General features: G+C 42.6%; 1 pseudogene; it reads left to right on the top strand.

Annotated features, from left to right (window-relative positions):
- The first annotated feature begins 245 nt into the window (after positions 1-245).
- The window catches only part of LOC115103484 (mitogen-activated protein kinase kinase kinase kinase 3-like), a 107,819-nt pseudogene continuing 90,397 nt past the window's right edge, over positions 246-17,667 (top strand).

The following is a 17,667-nucleotide window of genomic DNA, read 5'->3' on the forward strand; positions in this document are numbered from 1 at the left end:
CTCAAATTCTATGCTATTCTGCTCTATTGCACCTCTGGATATTTGTCAGAATGAGAAGAAATAATCGAGCTGTAATTAAGTAGAGAATTAGTAGGGTATTCATGATCCCCTTGTCGAAGACATTTCTGGAGGCTACACAAAACCAAACCAGTCACTCCTAAAGTCTGGTTTCAGATCAGATCTATGTCCAGGGGAGACCCCAGAAGCCCATTCCTTGCGTTCCTTTCTTGGACAAACCAGCTGGCTGCGGCGCACGCGCAGTGTGCAGAGAAGGCCATGTTGAAGTTAGGCTGGGATTTCTTTTTCTGACGACGTGTTTTTAAATATTGTATGTTTTTCGTCATTTGTGGTGTCAGTGTCCCAACAAATATAAGGACTGGATAACTAAACCGTGGATTTAAAATGGCTTCCACTTTCGAACTTTCAAGGCGAAATCCGCAAGAGGATTTCGAGCTAATACAGAGAATTGGGAGCGGGACCTACGGAGATGTATACAAGGTAACATGGGATTTTAGTTAGACATCGTCTTTTTTGATAAGCCATTGATATGCTACCAATAAAGACATTGTTATTAGTAACCTGACTACAGTTTAGGAACTTGGAGTAGCCTTCAGGAGTTTAGCCAGTCGGGCAATAACTTGGCAACAGTGGTTGTTGAACTAGTAACGTTATATCCAGGCTGTTAGCATGTTTACCAACTCGCTACAGATGTGTTCCAAAGCACAACGTAAGGAATTCTACCGGTTCTTGTGAAATTCCACGAACGATACTGTTACAATGTTTGTCATCGCTATCCCTAGCACAATAATGGACTAAAGGAGTCTAACATTACTCCTTAGAGTCAAAGGACCTTACATGTTCTGTTTCTTCTTCTATGGTATATTGGCGATCGTACAATGTAGTGTGCTTTCTGCCACCTACTGTACGGGATGGAAACAGGACCCCCCCCCCCCATTTAAAAAAATAAATAAATAAACGAAACTAAATCAAAAACTTTTCTGGTAAAAAATCTAACAGATCTGATCACTACACAGGCTCAAGGCGAAAGAGGGTAGGCGGGTCTTCTGGAGCCAGAACCTCTTACAAGTCTTCAGATGTAAAATCCTTAAGTCCCCAAAAGTTTTGCCGCAGCCACAATAATGTCCAGTTTCTTAGACCTCTTTGAGACTTGTGCCGTAAACTTTATAACTGTGGCAATGAACGCCATAAAATCCACCATTTTAACACACTGTATCTTTTGACTGGCAGCAAACATTTACTGCAGGCTGTGGTCGGTCCACTACCATGTCTTCACTAGCATCACTTGTTTTCTCTTCTTTTAATTTCCTCTGCATGGGATATTTGATTGACCGCTCTAACCTTTGCTACCTCAATCACCTTGATTTGGGAACTCGGGATCATGATCACCACCACAATTGCAACACCACTGTCCTTCTACACACAGTAGAAGTATACACAGTATACTCTATCTGCCTCACTTGAACATGGCCAAATCCTTTACAATTCTTACAGTGCAATGGTTTGCGGACGAAAACTCATACAGCGTATCTTACATAACCAAGCTTCACATGCATAGGTATTTGCTCTTTATCAAAAAACAACAGGACCGACAGACTTTCTTATTTTTCTCCATTCACCCAATGGGTCGGACGCCGGGCACAAACCACACCAGGATTTCTCTTCAGGTATTCAACCTGAACATACGCCATCACCCCTGAGATGATTCCTTTGACGGGTTCTCTACTCAGAAGTTCAAAACGTCTCTTATTCATAAAAAAACAAGACCACTCCTGACAAACTCAACTTTTTCTTGTGCATAACCTCACCATTTTCGACACCTCAAACGGGTCTCCCACATATGCATCCTTACTCAACAAACGCGTACCAACAACAAGTAATTCGTCATCATTCATATACGTATCCTCCACTCCAATTTTACACAATTTCCTTCATCTTCACCAACTTTGCTCATCGCGGTGCTTGATTCAACCTCAGCAACCACTTCTGCCATCTTCCCCGCCACACCCCACATGTTCTGTTTGACCCCAATATAGTTCTAGAATGTTGCTGTAGATTACTGACAATTTAAGATAAAGCTAACATTTCATACAAACAGACATGACTCAAAAACAAAGAACAAATTACAATTACAGGTCATTAATTATATATATTTATTTATATTACACACAAAAGTATGTGGACACCCATTCAAATGAGTGGATTTGGCTTGTTCAGCCACACCCGTTGCTGACAGGTGTATCAAATCGAGCACCCAGCCATACAATCTCCATAGCCAAACATTGGAAGTAGAATGGCCTTACATCGTCATAGGATGCCACCTTTCCAAAAGTCAGTTCGTCAAATCTCTGCCCTACTAGAGCTGCCCCGATCAACTGTAAGCTCTGTAATTGTGATGTGGAAACTTCTAGGAGCAACAACGGCTCAGCTGCGAAACGCATTCTACAGAATGATGAATCACGCTTCACCACCGACAGACGAATCTGGGTTTGGCGGATGCCAGGAGAACGCTACCTGCCCCAATGCATAGTGCCAACTGTACATTTTGGTGGAAGAGGAATAATGGTATTGGGCTGTTTTTCATGGTTTTGGCTAGGCCTCTTAGTTCCAGTGAAAGTACATTTTAACGGTTTGGTTTGTCGAGATTGGTGTGGGAGAACTTGACAGGCCTGCATAGAGCCCTGACCTCAACCCCATCGAATACCTTTGGGATGAATTTTAACGCCGACAGTGAGCCAGGCCTTATCACCCAACATCAGTGCCCGACCACTAATGCTCATGTGACTGAATGATAGCAAGTCCCTGCAGCAATGTTCCAACATCTAGTGGAAAGCCTTCCCAGAAGAGTGGAGGCTGTTATAGCAGCAATGTTCTAACATCTAGTGGAAAGCCTTCCCAGAAGAATGGAGGCTGTTATGGCAGCCCATGATTTTGGAATGAGATCTTCGACAAGCATGTGTCCACATACATCTGGTCATGTAGTGTATGACCCCTCATTCATGTCAATAGGAATAACACTCATTTTGTATTCCGTTGTGTAAAGACACTATCAAAAAACTATTAACACTCAATACAACAACAAAAACAGAGTATTTAAATTGTAGTAAATTACTCACTTAAAATGTACCAAGTATAATACATTTTACTTGAACAGTGGGAAGAAAAAGTATGTGAACCCTTTAGAATGACCTGTATTTCTGCATAAATTGGTCATAACATTTTTATCTGATCTTCATCTAAGTCACAACAATAGACAAACAGTCTGCTTAAACTAAAAACACCCAAACAATTATAATTTTTCATGTCTGTATTGAACACACTGTGTAAACATTCACAGTGCAGGTTGGAAACCCTTGGATTTAATACAGGTTGACCCTCCTTTGGCAGCAATAACCTCAACCAAATGTTTTCTGTAGTTGTTGATCAGACCTGCACAATGGTCAGGAGGAATTTTGGACCATTCCTCTTTAAAAAACTGTTTCAGTTCAGCAATATTTTTAGGATGTCTGGTGTAAACTGCTCTCTTGATGTCATGCCACAGCATCTCAATTGGGTTGAGGTCAGGACTCCAGAAGGCACATTTTCTTCTGTTCAAGCCATTCTGTTGTTGATTTACTTTTGTCTTCTTGGTTGTTGTCCTGTTGCATCACCTAACTTCTGTTGAGCTTCAATTGGCTGACATATAGCCTTACATTCTCCTGCAAAATGTCTTGATAAACATGAGAATTCATATTTCTATAGATGATAGCAAGCTGTCCAGGCCCAGAGGCAGCAAAGCAGCCCCAAACCATGATGCTCTCCACCCTAGTTTACAGTTGGGATGAGGTTTTGATGTTGGTGTGCTGTGGCTTATTTTTCTCCACACATAGTGTTGTGTGTTCCTTCCAAACAACTCAACTGTAGTTTCATCTGTCCACAGAATATTTTGCCAGTAGCACTGTAGTTTACAGATGATGACATTAGTTTTCCTATTGTTATATTCAAAGTAGCCTATCTTTAACAAATTGTATTTTCAGGCCCAAGAAAACAATAGCTCAAGGGGCTCCCAAAGATAAAAATGCTGGCTTATATGGTTAATGGTTTCTCAGTTTCAACTTAATATGTGAATGTGGGTCATGTATTGAAATGCACCCCAATATTTTTTCTGCATAATCTTTGGCTAAGCTTGAATATTTTAAAAAGCCTACTTTGTTTTTCTACCCCTTATGAAAGGTGCATAGATGACTGGCCATATAATGAGTTTCTATCCATACTTCAATGTTGGGATTCAACCCACTCGTCCATCTTTTCATTCTGAAGGCCTTAGCTTACAAGCACCCTAGTGGGCAGTTAGGCCAGAAAATGAGCTACTACACCAAAGTAAGTTGGCCCATATCACTTTAAGTTACCAACAGTACATACTAAACCATCCCTCTTGATTTACATTTGTTTCTTACTTTCTTTCATGAAATACTTTGATTTTTTACTTTTTATTTAACCTTTATTTAAGTCAGTTAAGAACAAATTCTTATTTACAATGACAGCCTACCCTGGCCAAACCCGGACGACACTGGACCAATTGCGAGCTGCCCAATGGGACTCCCAATCACGTCTGGATGTGATACAGCCTGGAATCGAACCAGGGACTGTAGTGACGCCTCTTGCACTGAGATGCAATGCCTTAGACCGCTGTGCAACTCGGGAACGAGTATTTAAATGCCTGGTAATAATTGATGTGAACATGGGTAATTAAAATCATAATTCTATCATGGCAGTTGGCGCAAGGTTATTAACAAGCACTTATAATAATACGCTAACTTCTTTTTATCAACAGTGCCCACAATGCCCCTAAATAAGAGGGTTAAGGGAGATAGCCTATGCCACAATGAATCAAGACAATAATCCCAAAGCACACATCAAAACCCACAAAGAAATTACCATTTCGGTCTCAGGACATGAAACCCATTGAAAACCTGTGATTGAATTGAAGAGCCGGAGGCAGTCCTTAAGCACAGACAAAGGATATCAAAGGATCTGGAATGATTCTGTATGTAGGAATGGTCTAAGAATCCCTCCCAATGTGTTCTCCAACTCATAAAACATTTTAGAAAAAGGCTCCGTGCCCTTATTCTTGCAAGGTGAGGTATTGAAAACAGGGGTGTCAATCATTTTGACCCCTACCTTTTTGAGGAAAAATAATATTACCTGTTGAACAAAATCTCTTTCTCTGAGCAATTGTATTAGTATAAAATAATATAATTTCTGTTGCTTACAATATAGCTCAGTATTTTCATTATTTTATACAGTCATTCTTGTTTAAAAAAAATTATCAATAATTTTGGATCCCACTTTTAGACAAAAGTGCCAATTGAGTTGATCACCAAAATAATTAGATGTGCATTTTATTATTCATATATTGACAACCCAGTTGATTACATTTTTTAAAACTGCCTAGATAGAGTTGCTATTCAAAATGCAGAAATAATGAAAGCCATAATTGTTCCATTTATCTGTTTTCTTTGCCTATAGCATCAGCATCATCTATGCAAGTGAGAACATTTGCTAACATGGGAATGTACCCTACCTATATGTGTTCACATTCCCGAAAACACTTGCATGAGTGCAATACCAAGACTAAGGAGGCTCAAGGAGGCTTTGTAGTGGTGATTTACCTAGCTGCAACGTGAAAGTATTTTGCGCTCCAGGGAAAACATTCCCCTAGGTACAGCTCTAGGATCAGCTGCCCATCACCCAATCCTAACCTTAACCATTAATGGGGAAAATGCTCAACTGACCCAAGATCTGTGTCTAGGGGCAACTTCACCCTACTCCCATTTGGCTCCATAAGATTCCTCATCGTATATCATCCTTGACTTTTTAAGATAACATTTTTGCATGTGAAAAAATGCTAACGAAATGTCTGAGTTCCTCCAGTGTTTTTTTGTGAGTAGGAGGACTTGGCTGTTTCAGACAGTGTGCAACTTGGTAACAATGCAGATAGCCCGGTTAGCCAATGTGCGGAGGCACTAGTTGGTCGGGCCAATTGAGGTAGTATGTACATGAATGTATAGTTAAAGTGACGATGCATATACGATAAACAGAGAGTAGCAGCAGCGTAAAAGGTTGTTGTACTGGCACCACACGGCCAGGCCACTGTTGTGTCATCAGCAAACTTAATGATAGTGTTGGAGTTGTGCCTGGCCATGCAGTCATGGGTGAACAGGGAGTACAGGTGAGGACTGAGCCCCCTTTTTGAGGATCAGCGTGGTAGATGTGTTGTTACATACCCTTACCATCTGGGGGGCGGCCCGTCAGGAAGTTCAGGATCCAGTTGCAGGGGGAGGTGTTTAGTCCCAGGGTCCTTAGCTTAGTGATGAGCTTCGTGGGCACTATGGTGTTGAATGCTGAGCTGGAGTCAATGAACAGCATTCTCACATAGGTGTTTATTTTGTCCAGGTGGGAAAGGGCAGTGTGGAGTGCAATAGAGATTGCATCATCTGTGGATCTGTTGGGGCGGTCCGCAAATTAGAGTAGGTCTAGGGTTTCTGGGATAATGGTGTTGTGAGCCAGCCTTTCAATTCAAATTTCAAATCAAATGTATTTATATAGCCCTTCTTACATCAGCTGATATCTCAAAGTGCTGTACAGAAATCCAGCCTAAAACCCCAAACAGCAAGCAATGCAGGTGCAGAAGCACGGTGGCTAGGAAAAACTCACTAGAAAGGCCAAAACCTAGGAAGAGACCTAGAGAGGAACCAGGCTATGAGGGGTGGCCATTCCTCTTCTGGCTGTGCCGGGTGGAGATTATAACAGAACATGGCCAAGATGTTCAAATGTTCATAGATGACCAGCATGGCCAAACAATAATAATCACAGTAATTGTCGAGGGTGCAGCAAGTCAGCACCTCAGGAGTAAATGTCAGTTGGCTTTTCATAGCCGATCATTCAGAGTGTCTCTACCGCTCCTGCTGTCTCTAGGGAGTTGAAAACAGCAGGTCTGGGACAGGGAGCACGTCCGGTGAACAGGTCAGGGTTCCATAGCCGCAGGCAGAAGAGTTGAAACTGGAGCAGCAGCATGGCCAGGTGGATTGGGGACAGCAAGGAGTCATGCCAGGTAGTCCTGAGGCATGGTCCTAGGGCTCAGGTCCTCCGAGAGAGAGAAAGAAAGAGACAATTAGAGAGAGCATACTTAAATTCACCCAGGACACAGGATAAGACAGGAGAAGTACTCCAGATATAACAAACTTACCCTAGCCCCCCGACACAAACTACTGCAGCATAAATACTGGAGGCTGAGACAGGAGGGGTCAGGAGACACTGTGGCCCCGTCTGATGATATCCCCGGACAGGGCCAAACAGGAAAGATATAATCCCACCCACTTTGCCAAAGCACAGCCCCCACACCACTAGAGGGATATCTTCAACCACCAACTTACCATCCTGAGACAAGGCTGAGTATAGCCCACAAAGATCTCTGCCACGGCACAACTAAAGGGGGGGGTGCCAACCCAGACCGGAAGATCACGTCAGTGACTCAGTCAAGTGACGCACCCCTCCTAGGGACGGCATGGAAGAGCACCAGCAAGCCAGTGACTCAGCCCCTGTAATAGGGATAGAGGCAGAGAATCCCAGTGGAGAGAGGGGAAGCGGCCAAGCAGAGACGGCAAGGGAGGTTCGTTGCTCCAGAGCCTTTCCGTTCACCTTCACACTCATGGGCCAGACTTCACTCAATCATATGACCCACTGAAGAGATGAGTCTTCAGTAAAGACTTAAAGGTTGAGACAGAGTCTGCGTCTCTCACATGGGTAGGTAGACCATTCCATAAAAATTGAGCTCTATAGGAGAAAGCCCTGCCTCCAGCTGTTTGCTTAGAAATTCTAGGGACAATTAGGAGGGCTGCGTCTTGTGACCTTAGCGTACGTGTAGGTATGTACGGCAGGACCAAATCGGAAAGATGGGTAGGAGCAAGCCCATGTAATGCTTTGTAGGTTAGTAGTAAAACCTTGAAATCAGCCCTTGCCTTAACAGAAAGCCAGTGTAGGGAGGCTAGCACTGGAGTAATATGATACAAATGTTTGGTTCTAGTCAGGATTCTAGCAGCTGTATTTAGCACTAACTGAAGTTTATTTAGTGCTTTATCCGGGTAGCCGGAAAGTAGAGCATTGCAGTAGTCTAACCTAGAAGTAACAAAAGCATGGATTATTGTTTCTGCGTCATTTTTGGACAGAAAATGTCTGATTTTTGCAATGTTACGTAGATGGAAAAAAGCTGTCCTTCAAAAAGTCCTGATATGTTCGTCAAAATAGAGATCAGGGTCCAGAGTAACGGCGAGGTCCTTTACAGTTTTATTTGAGACGACTTTACAGCCATCAAGATTAATTGTCAAATTCAACAGAATATCTCTTTGTTTCTTGGGACCTAGAACAAGCATCTCTGTTTTGTACGAGTTTAAAAGTAGAAAGTTTGCAGCCATCCACTTCCTTATGTCTGAAACACAGGCTTCTAGCGAGGGCAATTTTGGGGCTTCACCATGTTTCATTGAAATGTACAGCTGTGTGTCATCCGCATAGCAGTGAAAGTTGACATTATGTTTTCGAATGACATCCCCAAGAGGTAAAATTATATAGTGAAAACAATAGTGGTCCTAAAACAGAACCTTGAGGAACACCGAAATTTACAGTTGATTTGTCAGAGGACAAACCATTCACAAACTGATATCTTTCCGACAGATAAGATCTAAACCAGGCCAGAACTTGTCCGTGTAGACCAATTTGGGTTTCCAATCTCTCCAGAAGAATGTGGTGATCGATGGTATCAAAAGCAGCACTAGGACGAGGACAGATGCCAGATGCAGAGCCTCGGTCTGACGCCATTAAACGGTCATTTACCACCTTCACAAGTGCAGTCTCAGTGCTATGATGGGGTCTAAATAATTTCACGGCTACAGACTTGAGTGCTGTGGGTCAGTAGTCATTCAGGCAGATTACCTTAGTGTTCTTGGGCACAGGGACTATGGTGGTCAGCTTGAAACATGTTGGTATTACAGTCTCAGACAGGGAGAGGTTGAACATGTCAGTGAAGACACTTGCAAGTTGGTCAGCGCATGCTCGGAGTACACGTCCTGGTAATCCGTCTGGCCCTGCTGCCTTGTGAATGTTAACCTGTTTAAAAGTCTTACTCACATCGGCTGCAGAGAGCATGATCACGCAGTCGCCTGGAACAGCTGATGTTCTCATGCATGTTTCAGTGTTACTTGCCTCGAAGCAAGCATAGAAGTAATTTAGCTCGCGGCTGTGCTTCCCTTTGTAGTCTGTAATAGTTTGCAAGCCCTGCCACATCCAACAAACATCAGAGCCGGTGTAGTACGATTCGATCTTAGTCCTGTATTGATGCTTTGCCTGTTTGATCGTTCGTCGGAGGGCATAGCGGGATTTCTTATAAGCTTCTGGGTTGGAGTCCCGCTCCTTGAAAGCGGTAGCTCTAACCTTTAGCTCAGTGCGGACGTTGCTTGTAATGTATGGCTCCTGGTTGGGGAATGTACGTACAGTCACTGTGGGGGTGACGTCATCGATGCACTTATTGATGAAGCCAGTGACTGATGTGGTGTACCACTTTAATTTGTTTTATTTAACCTTTATTTAACTAGGCAAGTCAGTAAAGAACAAATTCTTATTTACAGTGATGGCCTACTGGGAACAGTGTTCAGGGGCAGAGCGACAGATTTTTACCTTGTCAGCTCTGGGATTCGATCCAGCAACCTTAGTTGTTCTAAATTTGCTTTGAGTAGTGTGTGACCCTAGGGTGGCAACACATATATTCTAAGTGATTTCAATGGGTCTTTCTTAATTCTGATTGTTTTATACTGTTCAATTCAACTTCAACCATAAAGAATTCCCTACATTTCAATCAATTTCTCATTTCCTGCACTCATTTGAGATAATTTCCACACTACCACATAGCGCTGCATGATATGGGCCAAAAAACTAGGCCTTATTATTAACAAAATGTTACAATTGCGATTTGACTTGCGATTTAGATCAATTTCAAAGATTTTTTCTGAGTTACAGTTCATTTAAGGAAATCAGTCAATTGAAATACATAAATTAGGCCCTAATCTATTGATTTCACATGACTGGGAATACAGATAATGCATCTGTTGGTCACAGATAAAAACACAAAAAAAGTAGGTGTGTGGATCAGAAAACCAGTCAGTATCTGATGTGACCACCGTTTGCCTCATGCAGTGCGACACATCTCCTTCGCATAGAGTTGATCAGGCTGTTAATTGTGGATTGTGGAATGTTAGCATCCCAAACATGCTCAATGGGTGACATGTCTGGTGAGTATGCAGGCCATGGAAGAACTGGGACTTATTCAGCTTCCAGGAATTGTGTTCAGATCCTTGCGTCATTGGGCCGTGCATTATTAGGCAACATTTTTTGATGATGGCGACAGATGAATGGCACGATAATGGGCCTCAGGATCTCATCACCGTATCTCTGTGCATTAAAATTGCCATCAATAAAATGCAATTGTGTTTGTTGTCCGTAACTTATGCCTGCCCATACCATAACCCCTGTTCACAATGTTAACATCATCAAACCGCTCTCTCACACGACACCATACACGCTGTCCGCCATCTGCACGGTACAGTTGAAACGGGGATTCATCCGTCAAGAGCACACTTCTCCAGCGTGCCAGTGGTCATCGAAGGTGAGAATTTGCCACCTAAAGTCGGTTATGATGCCAAACTGCAGTCTGATCAAGACCCTGGTGAGCATGCAGATGAGCCTGAGACAGTTTGTGCAGAAATTATTCGGTTGTGTAAACCCACAGTTTCATCAGCTGTCCGGGTGGCTGGTCTGAAACTATCAAGCAGGTGAAAAAGCCACATGTGGAGGTCCTGGGCTGGCGTGGTTACACATGGTCTGTGGTTGTGAGGCCAGTTGGACGTACTGAAAAAACAACACTGAAGATGGCTTATGTTAGAGAAACGAACATTTAATTATCTGGAAACAGCTCTGGTGGGCACTCCTGCAGTCAGCATTGCAATTGCACGCTCCCTCTATTTGAGACATCTGTGGCATTGGGTTGTGGTGACACAACTGCACATTTTAGTGGCCTTTTATTGTCCCCAGCACAAGGTGCACCTGTGTAATCAGCTTATTGATATGCCACACCTGTCAGGTGGATAGATTATATTGGAAAAGGAGAAATGCTCACTAACAGTGATGTAAACTAATTTGTGCAAAACATTTGAGAGAAATAAGCTTTTAGTGTGTATGGAACATTTCTGGGATCTTTTATTTCAGCTCATGAAACATGGGACCAACACTTTACATGTTGCATTTATGTTTTTGTTCATTATATAATGTTTATTCTAATTCTATAGTTAGAATATAAAAATAGTGGGCATTTTGGATACAGTGTTGTTTGACATTACAACAAAGGAAAATGCCAGGGAGGAATTATTGTGACAGGGTAGAAACCAAAGTGATGGTCAGTGTTTCCTAGGGGACCCTACAATCTTTGGCTACATTAAATGTTTCTTCATCTAGCCAACATATTCATGCATCACCTATTCCTCTTTGATTTAGGAGATACTGTTACACAAACAACATGCTGATTTAGACCTACCCCAGCACTGGTATCAGGATGAATTAGCTTGTTGATGTATGTTAAGAAGTGTAAACAACATTGTTGTCCTGCGTGTGCTACATGCAGGACAACAGACGGAGACTAAGTTTGAAAGTCATGCCTCCTCCGATACACAACCCAACCAGGCCGCACTGCTTCTTAACACAGCGCCATCCAACCCGGAAGCCAGCCGCACCAATGTGTCGGAGGAAACACTGTGCACCTGGCATCCTTGGTTAGTGCGCACTGCGTCCGGCCCGCCACAGGAGTCGCTGGTGCGCGATGACAAGAATTTCCCTACTGACCAAACCCTCCCTAACCCGGACGACGCTAGGCCAATTGTACGTCGCCCCACGGACCTCCCGGTCGCGGCCGGTTACGACAGAGCCTGGGCACAAACCCAGAGTGGCACAGCTGGCGCTGCAGTACAGCGCTCTTAACCACTGCGCCACCCGGGAGGCTACAAATGCACTTCTTGAGTGACATGGGGAGGGGCTAAGTCTGTGTGGAAAGTGGCACGGAGAGTGCGGACAGGGATGACCAAAGTAGCGGTGTAAACTATAAAAATGGATGTTACACACGGCGTATCACATTTAACATACCAACTTTCAAATTCAGTTATATAAGGTAAAGTGAAAAACCCTAACTGTTCCATGCAGCAATACCGGTATATAGTAAAATACGGTATACCGTCCAGCCCTACTTATAGCTGTGTCTCTCTACTATGACATTCTTATGACTATGACATGAGTGTAATAGCATGGTCATGATAGTAAGTGTTAACTATTATTGTAATGAAAACCAAGTCCAGGTAGCAGACAATGGACTGACCCTAACATATATTTATGTAGTTGGTTCTGTATATTAACAAATATACATGAGTTCTAACTTAATTTAATTTCTAACATAATTTGTTAGTTTACAATTGTACAGCTTATGCTTCCTGCGTATAAAAGCCACGACGGCTGCTGGAAAGCCCCGGACGCAAGATTAGTAATTTCTGTGAGTAAGTGGCACTTCACTTTTTAATATGGGAAACGGCTGTGAGGATTCTTCTTCAATATATCAATTATACGTGGAAATATGTGTTTGAGTGAACATTAGCAAGCTAGCAGCTTGATGAAACCAAGTGAATTCTCTCCTCCCTCTCTCCCCGGATTTAGCTTGTGGCTATCACTGTCTAGCTGGCTAGGTTTAGGATATTTACTAGTCCATACCAGTGACAAATTTAGCTATGTATTCGATATATGACAATACACAAAATTTATCTCACTTATTTTTCCAACCAGAAAGAAATGGTCACAAATTGATTCAGAAAAAGAGGACAAGGATGGCTAGCTCTAGCATGGTAACGTTAGCAGCTGCCTCTTCAACGAGAAGAGACTGTGACGACATTGATCCTAAAATCAAAAAAGAAACTTCCACCCTCCAAAGAAAGCATGGCTCTCAGGCTTCTCCGAAATGCCGGCAGATCCGGATCCATGGCCGAAGCGTGGCATTTCAGTTGCGCCCGCACCTGGCAAGCTGTATAGGTAACTCCCCCGGAGCCACAGAATGGCCAAATTACCACAACATGCAGCCCCCACAAACTTGCTCTATACAGAAATGGTGACATCCATCGCGCCCAAAATTATTATATCCCATAGGCTTGTACTGTCTATAGCAGTGATCACCAACCTTTTCTAAGTCTAGCTCACGTTCGCAGTTAAAAAGCAAGCCGAGATTTACTGCTCCGATTTTTTTCTAAACATGACTTAAAATATAAGCCTATGCAACATTAATAAAAACAGTTCGGTAGGACTGAAGTTTGTGCAGTAGGCCATATACTGTATTAACACTGCCTATTGGCTATGTGCTTGGCCTGACAATATTGTTCTTTTTAAGACCATATTATAATTCAAAACTCAAGCTTTGATAACAAAATGGATCTGTTGTTGTATCACTTGCGAGGTACAGCTTTTTTATTTTACTAGACTGATGGTACTGTACCTGCATCTATTAGTCAGTCTCGACGGGAGGGAGGGAGCGAGCAGCAGAGGGTCTGCCTCTCACGGTCCCTGCTCTCTCCTTTCCTCCATTGAGACTGACCAGAGTGGGGAAACCATCCTCCCACTCCTTTTAAATTGCTGAACTGCCTGTTTGGACAGTATGTCAGGCTTAGATTGGGTTGTTTTGATAGTTCTGCGGCTTCTATGCGTCGAGAAAATGGTTTTGTATTGATTTCAACAATCTGAGGAAGCCCTATTGTCCGGGGAGGGAGTGTGTCAGTGTGGAGTTGGGATGGAAAGAGGAAAAATTGAGGGGAGGAGGGCGAGGGAGGCAGATAGATAAATAGAGGAAAATAGTGAGAGAACGTGGACAAGAGATATAGTGAGAGGAAGAGTGCGGGTCTAAAGGAAATATGGTGATGCTGCATATTTGCATCGCAGCCCTGGTTAGAGTGGAATTTGTCCATTCTCTTTCTAAGGGCTCTAGTGGTTAACTGCGAAATGGATTGTGTAAGCAGATCTCCTCAGACAGAGCTAGGCCTCCTTCAAACTCAATGGCCTTGTTAGAATACTTAAATGCACCCTTCCTTGTTTCCTTGAGGTAATCAACAGATCTATAAGTGATTGGATAGATGAAAGCAAGGTTACCACCCCATTATTTTCACTGATCCAACCAATTCCGATCTGTGATTATTTCAAGAAAGGGAGGGAAGGTTGCATTTTGAAGTATTCCAACTGGGCCATTTGATTTTCCTGCATTTCATCAGCTACCTTAACTTTCAGGGGTGTATTCACTAGAAACCAAACAGAAGATAACAAATGAAACAAGGAGGGACCTGCCTGAATTTGTTCAATAGAAACTATCGTTGCGAAACTTTTTGCTACGGTGTCCACTGAATACACCCCAAGTTCAGCTCACCCGGAAATCTTTGAAGTTTGGGGCCGAACTTTGAATAGACATTGACTGAATGTGGTCCAGCAGCAGCCATTGTGTAGAGAGAGTGTAGTCATCTCAGTCCATTTAAGCCATCCGGAGGCACGGCTATGGAGGGATGCGTTTAATTTGGTTAAGGTGATTAACACTTTAGCTTACTAATCCTCTTGTCTTGAGCCTTGTTGGCCTGCCTTCTTCAAAGCACGTACTACTCTCTCTCTCTTTCTGTTTCTCTCTCTCTGCCTCTCCCATTCTCTCTTCTCCTCTTCCTAGCCTATTAGATACTAAACTGTTACATATTCAGTCTGTTGAGATCTGTCTCTTTTCTCTCTATCCCTCGCCATTCATCTCTCAGTGGGCATATATATCTCTTGGCATGTCTTTCTCATGGTATGAGATTAAAATCAAAAGTCTACCCTTAGCTAGGAGACAGTGAGGCCATCCTTTTCATGTGTCAATACAAAGCATCTATTTTACAGTATCAATTAACTGTCTTTGTATAAAAAGCCTGTTGCGAAACACAAGACGGTACCAATGTTCTTTTCCTCAACGAACCCTCATAAATGTTGTCACCCAATCCTTTCACACTTAGAATTTTTCATCAATTATTTACCCGAGTCCCACAACTGGGCCATTGTCCCTTCCTGTTCCGCTATTACAGCGCCGAGATTGGAATCTCCCCATGCGGACCAACCGGGGCTCACAACCCTGACTTTGAACACCTCTGGCTCTGATACATCGCCGGCAGTGCTTTATTTGAAGGGTATGTACATAAGGCCTTCATAACACATTCATAAGAGGTATATGAGCGGTTCATAAATTCTTATGTCACAACTGCTTTAAAATAGCCTAACACTTTGTTTAAATGTGTTGTCATAATGCCTAGCTACATAAGGTGGTCATAAACACTACTTAATTGACATTACATAAGTTGACAAATGATGTCACATAACCAGACCCTAAACCCGTCTCCTTATTTTGTGCTTGAATGACATGCTTATGACATCTCTATGTAGGCATTATAAAGAAGCTTTTAAATAATGAATACATTTTTCTAACATTACAGAATGGAGTTAATGATCAGACACTGAAATCACACTAGACTGTCGTTCACAGGCACTTTGTATGAACTTGTATCCACATCCTGGAATCATCTAAAACACCCTATTCAGGAGTCAAATGCTTAGAATAATTAAAGGCCTCCTTTTCTGTCTTAGCACAAACATTTGTTGCATAAACCCATTCATTTTCCATTGTAAATTCAAAACAGCTGCTGATGGAACTCCGGTGCAAGGCCTCTGAGCTGGATCTGTCTGAGCTGACCTCTCTCCCCGTCTGTCTGTCTGTGTGTAAGAATTATATATATGTGTACGGTATGTGTAGGCACCTGTACTGAGCCATAATGGAAACAGGGAACCTACCACCACCCCACTATCCGATAAGGGGGGAAATGTTTGCTTTTTGATCTGAAATTGACATCACCCACTAATTAATTTGACATTTTTGCAGATTCAAAGTGTTTGAGCTAGTGATGTAATACATTTTTATCTTTAAAATAAATATGTCCTAGCCAATGAACATATAGCACAACTTTGGGTTCCATGCCCCATCTCAAAATCGAATGGTTCAGACCTTCTGGAGGTTTTCTGTCCTCGTTCTGAAATTATCAACTTTACACTGTATATCTATATAAATGACCATATACACCGAATGTTTAAAGCAAAACTATTGCTGATGGTAAACCTGAACAATCAAAAATGGATTGTAGCCTAAGCCCTTATCAGCAGGTAGACTATAGCTAGGTGAGAGACATTTCTCAGGCAGTAGCTTAGGCTTCATACACCGTTTTTACTTGACTCAGGAAAACATTAAAGGGTTAGTTCACCCAAATTACAAAATGATCTATTGATTTCCTTACCTTGTAAGCAGTCTATGGACAAGGTGTCTTGCTTTGGTTTTGTTTACCTGGCAACTGTCTCCAAGTGCTAACTTCTTAGCATTTAATGGACAAGTACAATGCAAGTCGATGCATTCCACTTTTTAATTTGGGTGATCTATCCCTTTAACACGTTAAATACTGCATGGATGCCTTCTCTCCACTGTGAGTACAAGTTCAAAAGAGGTCTTTTCTTTCCTCACCATGAAAAGTTAACATTAGCCACCCCTATCTGTCATACTCCCTTTGTAAACAACGCTGCTGGATCAATGGTAGGTATTATTTCACTCACACCAGGAAGTGTGTGGAATTCCACAGCACTGCTATGAGCAGGCATGCAGAAGGGAAATAGGGTAATTCTGTGTGAAAAGGGAACAAAATGTGACTTATTTCTCCATAATCCATTTGGAGACAGATGTGAAATAGATGATAAACATATTTCCTCCAAAGGACATTTCTATGGATTGCATTTCAGGAAAGTCCACAACGTCAGGGTCATTAGTTGCTCCATTTTCATATTAAATGACCCAATAAAGACAAGAGTTTCTGCCATGAGCGTCCTCTTTTTAGCCTCCCTCCTGACATGTCTCTGATGTTTGAGTTTTGACATTCAGGACTAGATTGATCAGACACAGAAAGCATGTCTCTCTGCAATTCTGGATAATTTTTCCATCTGTTATTCTTACGAACAATGACAGTAATTACATCACCTATTAAACACGACAAAACCGCTATAACTGACGACATCCAAAAGCAACACGGATACATATTGCCGTGAACATAGATACATGTTTTATCTCTCTCCTTTTCTCGAAATGCAGTGAAATAGATTCTGCCTTGGTGCAAAGAAAAGGTTGCTCCAGATTCTCCTCTACAGTCGGTGCGAACCCTGTGGCCCGTGTTGCATTGGCCTATGTTGTGATTTATTTTCTCCGGCTGTAATTACCTGAGATGGCAGCCAAATGCCCTGCTGTGCCCTGCACCTGTGCTGCCTGAGCTAGACTGAGTACATGTCACTGGGACGGAGGAGAGTTGGGTCAGCGTTCCCAATTGGGGCGGGGGGGCAGCCTGCAGGGGGAAGGTTGGCAGAAGGAGTAGAGGTTGGAGTTTTTAGACAGGTGTTAGTAAAGGTTTCATGGCCTACCCATTTACCCCTGTGACGGCAGTGGGTAAT

Source organism: Oncorhynchus nerka, linkage group LG21, assembly GCF_034236695.1.
Source record: "Oncorhynchus nerka isolate Pitt River linkage group LG21, Oner_Uvic_2.0, whole genome shotgun sequence".
NCBI classification, from domain to species: domain Eukaryota; kingdom Metazoa; phylum Chordata; class Actinopteri; order Salmoniformes; family Salmonidae; genus Oncorhynchus; species Oncorhynchus nerka.